Below are 5,918 nucleotides of genomic sequence, written 5' to 3' on the forward strand. Positions count from 1 at the left end.
TTATATTTTAGATTTTTTATATTTAAAATGAGATGTTTATCCTGTATTTGATTGTGTTTATCTGCAGTTAGTTACACGAATTCAGATATGAGATGAAATCGGATAGAGATAAATCGGATAGGGATAAACGAGTTTAAAAGTTTTTAAGAGTTTTAAGAGTTTTTAAGAGGTTTTAAGAGTTTTTAAGAGTTTTAAGAGTTTTTAAGAGTTTTAGTCAAATGCTTTATAAGATAGTATATAGATTAAACCAAAAATAAATTATTTCATCATTAAACTTAAATTAAATAATAATAATAAAATAAATTAAAGAAATTATTTATACTATTTTATAAAACATTTGAAAAAAAACTATTAAAAACCACTTTTTATGCGTAAAGTACTGTTTATTAATGCATATTACTTAAAACTCAAGATTGCAAATAGATTGTACGTAGGTACAACTTATTAAAGTTCCATATTTGAATTCGTATAACTAACTGCAGATAAACATATTCAATTACAGGATAAACATCTAATTTTAAATATAAAAAATCTAAAATATAATTAGGATAATCATTGAGTTCTAATAGAATATTTATTTACCATATTTATAAAATGTTATATTATTAAGCTAAAAATAAATTATTTCGTTATTAAACTTAAATTAATATAATAAAAAAAATTAAATTAAAGAAATTACATAAAAAATAAAAACTTTTAAATAGTTGATTTGATATTAACATTGAATATATTTTTTTTTCCAAAATTTTATGATATCTTCAAAGTTATATTTATTCAAAAATAAAATTATTATTGTCTTCTTAAGAACACATAAAATCGTATTATGATATCGACAGCGATAAATAATAAAATAAAACATTAAAATCGAGATCTGTCTCGGTGCATTACGTGAGTACTCTTCTAATATATAATAATAAGTTCTAAATATTTTATAATATATTTAAAACATTGTATACATATGTACTCGCAAGTGAATATGCTAGTGATTGTAGTTTTGAAAACCGGGTTTAACAAACTGAGAAGAAATATATCAATATGGGTATGAAAATAACATATACTCGTTTTTTGTATAATTGTTTTTATTAAAAAAATAATCATGTTTGAGATAATCTTTTTTTAAAACAACAACCAATAATAATATTAAGAGCTACCAAGCAGCTAGCGAAAAATAGCAACATTACTTGGTCCATTCATGTGAAAATGCGATATGAGTTTCCAAAGACCTTCAATATGCTATTTTTATCGTTTACAAAATGAGTATAATAAGAATATTATATAAAATAAAAGATTATAATATGTATTACTGATTTGTATATAACGTTGTTACACTCGTATTTTTTTTTTAAAGTTTGTTTGTTTAATGTGTAAAATTTAATTCACTCTACTTTAATATTTCTTGTAATTACATTAGAAAATTATCTAGAAACCATACAAATTAAATTTTGGACAAAATAAATTCAAATCGAAGTTGTTGGATGTTGAAAAGTAAAACTTTAAATAGTATGACGAAATTAGAACCAACACCCAATTTAAACATCAAATCGGGTCTGGTTAAGACCTAGACCGGCCCATATGTTGAATTAGTTACAACATTAACTATTGAGTAAATTACAGATTTGGTCTAGTTTTTTATGGATTTGTTCATCAGATTAGGGGTGTTTATGGGTTGGTTTGATCGAGTTGAAAACATTTGAACAACCCAATTCAATGCTTACGGTTTGAAAAAATCTTAATTCAATCCAACCCAAACCAAAGTGCAACCCAATCAAACCCGTACGGGTTGATACTTTGGTATATTAAAATATTCTTCTAACCTTGAATATGTTATTTCTCTATTTATAATTTATTTTTCATCATCAACCATTTGATACAATTTATCCATATTTTCTACGTATATCACATTCAGTTAATTTTTTCAATTTACATATATATATTTACAGTTACTGAACATATATATGAATGAGTTATATAGAGATATGAATAGATTGAAAATATGTGTATATGAAAAGCATACATGATAGTGTAATTGTCTAATGTATATATTAATAGAAATTCAACAATCCTATTAAATCCAATAAATAAAAGAATATCGGGTTCATCAGGTTGGGTTGGGTTGGGTTCAAATAATAGCAACCCAATATCAACCCAATATCTACGGTTTGACAATTTTACAACTCGATTATACATCAGATTGTTTCGGATTGAATTATTTCACGTTGGATTGTGTTGGGTTGATTGGGTGGGTCGGATTGGTCGGATTTTTGAGCACCCCTACATCAGACTACCTTGTAGTATTCACTTTTTGTTGGATCTGATTTCTGGTTTTTTTTTACCATTTATTCTCTTATTGTTTTATTATTTAAGGGATTTGGGCAACATCTTAATTGAACGAGTTGGATTCAAGTAAGAAAAGAAGTTATGATGAAAAGTGTAAGAAAAAATCTTAATTTTTGGATCAATGCTAATTAAATGTCAACACTAATGAGGTGCACTGAGATGCACCCTGATCAATTCCCTTCTATATTTCAATTCATAGGCCAGCATGAGGTTAAAACAATCAAGTACTCCAATCTCTTCTTACATTTCTCACCATAACTCCCTTTTCACATGATCCTTCGCCTACTTGATTTGGGGTCATTGAGAGATAACATAGGCTTTAGAAATAAATCGTTATCTGCGAAGGCGTTGTTTGTCGATACAAAAATGATTTAGTTATTATGGTTTATTTGATCATTGCATTAATTATTTGGAGAAAACTATATCTTTTAACACTCGTGTTTTCAAAAAGTAAGATACATAGTAAGTGTATTTTTATGATAGGAATCATATGCCAATATGAGATACTATAAAGTCATGTTTGACAAAAATAAACTAATTTATTATTTGAGTTTGTTAAAAAAGCCCAGTATGGTAAGTTTCAAATGATACCCATTAATTAGTTGTAGTCGACTTTTAACATTGTGTAGGGCAGTAGGATTATAAACATAAATAGAAACATATGTAAACATTTTTATGTCACAATCAGCTGTACCAAACTTATTACTACTTTGTGAATCAGTACCTAACCAAACCTAATCAATAGGATTTTAAACATTGTGATGATTTTTAAAATGGCTCGAGTTGTTTAAACATTACGATGACTCCGGTTTATCTGCAAAGCAGGTGGTTGTTCTTGGATTAGTCGACTCGCATAGCGAGTTGGATATCCAGGTTAATAAAAAAAAAAAAAAAAATTCTCTTATAGTTTTCGATATGAAAAACAATCATGATGGGATGAATAAAAAATTATTTTGTGAATAATAATAATTATGAGTTGAAGTCTTTTTATAAGGCTTGGGTGTGTCCATCAGTCCATGTCTATTCTTCACCTGAAAATCGAAATTCACAACCGAAGCAATATCCATAATCAATTGGGCTCAAGGTTGGGCCGTTTTGGTTTTGGGCTTAATTGGTTTAAGAATACTTACTTTTTTGGGCTTTATTTTAAACTAATTATACTTTTAATCATTACTAGAAAGGTTATTGTGTAATGCACAGAGAAAAATCTCGATTTTATTGTTTAATTTTTATTCTTTGTCTTTAGCGATATAATATGATTTTATGTGGTTTTGAGAAAACGTGAAAATTTTTATTTTTGAATAAAATATAAATTTGAAGATATCATAAAATTTAAAAAAAAAATATTAATATCGACTTAATTATTTAATAGTTCTCGTTTTTTGTTGTAATTTCTATAATTTAATTTAGATATAATAATAAATAAATTTATTTTTGCTTTAATAATATAATAAACTAAAGATAATAATTAATCGTTCTGTTACAACTCAACGATTATCTTAATTACAATTTTGATTTTATATATATTTAAAATGAATGTTTATCATGTATTTGATTATGTTTATCTACAGTTAGTTACACAAATTTTTAAAGTGGAGCTTTAATAAGTTGTACTAACGCAAAATTACTTGTAATCTTAAATTTTAAGTAATATGCATCAATAAACAGTGCTTCATGCATAAAAGATAGTTTTTAAGAGTTTTTGTCAAATGTTTTATCATATAGTAAAGATAATTATCATTTGTTATATTATTAGTCCCTTTAACTTAACTCTGTTAAATCAAGGGTTTTTTTTTGTTCTTTTAGGATGCGTTTGGTACACTCGACATGGACATGATAGAACAGGACAAAGATCCTTGTCCCATGTTTGGCATGAATTTTATGTGAAACAGACAGGAACATAGTGGAACAGGCCTGTTCCACCCCTACCCCATGGAACAGGGTGGAACAAGGTGGAACAGATTTATATTTTACCAATATAAACTCAAAATAAAACTTAATTATCTTCTAAAACATCAAATAGAAATCTCTTTTACATTTTATTCATTCTTTAAATTTTATTTATTGTATTTTATGTTTCTTAAACTTTCATTTTACTGTCCTCAAAATATTATTTTTATACGGTTTCTATATTTTTATTAATTTATGTAATTTATTATATATTAATAATAAAAAATAATGTAGAAAAGAGATAAAAATAATAATAGAAAATCACATAAACTTTTTATTTGAAGTCATTTTAATTGTTTTGACGAAAACATCAAATGATATATTTTGTTATAAAAAATAATTATTCTATTATAATTTAATAAATTACATAATTTATTTTCTTGATTTTATCACCGTCAAACGTATTGTGTAAAGTTCACGCATGCAATTTGTTGTTTTCGATAAGTTTTGTATGTTTTCTTTTGATCAGAGTGGTAAATATTCAATTTTGATCTTAAATGAGTGATTGCATAGGTGATAGGTGAATTCTTTTGTTTTCTGGAATCCAAGTTTTGTGAATGTGATGATACTATATGAGATCACTAGCCAAATTGTTTTCTTGATGCTTATATTTTATTTACTATTTGATTTTAAATCCATTTTAATTGATTATACGCTTGTTAGTAGTAGTTTTTTCTTTTTAGTATGGAATGCATATAGATTTGCTTCGACAATGGTTTCTTGATGCTTATATTATATTTATCTTTTTCATATATCATTACTTGATTATGAAATCATGTATTTTTGCAAGTAGTAGTGGTTTGATGTAAGTTATATTTTACACACCGTATTTGTTAACATTTATACTGATTATTTAGTGAAAAAAACACTAAACAGACACTAAACAGCTCACTGAGGGTAAATTGGTCATTTTAAACAATTATGTCTAGTCCTGACATGTCTTACCAAACACTGAACAATTGTCCTGTTCTGTTTTGTCATATGCTGTTCTATCATGTACTGTATGCATATCAAACGCACACTTAATCATTTTATAACTCTCTCTCCCCCACCACATCGGCCACCGGTGTGACATATTTCTTAACGCCATTGAACCAAACTCTCATATGACGTTTATTATTAAAACTAGAAGCGTACTCGAGCAATGCAGCGAGATACATCGTGATTTTAATATTTCATTTTATTCTTTATCTCAGTCGATGTTATAATATGACTTTATGTGATTTTAAGAAAAAGATGATGTTTTTATTTTTGAATAAAATATATGTTTGAATATTTGAAATTTCTCATTTTTTTGTGTAATTTTTTAATTTAATTTATGTACAATAACGAAGTAATTTATATTTGGTTTAACAATATAATTTTTTATAAAGATAATAATTATTTATTTTGTTGGAACTCGATAATTATTCTAATTATATTTTAGATTTTTTAGATTTTAAAATAAGATGTTCATCCTCTATTTGATTATGTTTATCCGCAGTTATTTATACGAATTCAAACATCGAGCTTTTATAAGTTGTACTTATGCATAATCACTTGTAATCTTGAATTTTAAGTAATATGCATCAATATACAGTACTTTATGCATAACAAAAATATATCGATATTCGTATCAAATTAACTATTTA

Source organism: Cynara cardunculus, assembly GCF_001531365.2.
Source record: "Cynara cardunculus var. scolymus isolate 2C chromosome LG 2, CcrdV1, whole genome shotgun sequence".
Classification (NCBI taxonomy): domain Eukaryota; kingdom Viridiplantae; phylum Streptophyta; class Magnoliopsida; order Asterales; family Asteraceae; genus Cynara; species Cynara cardunculus.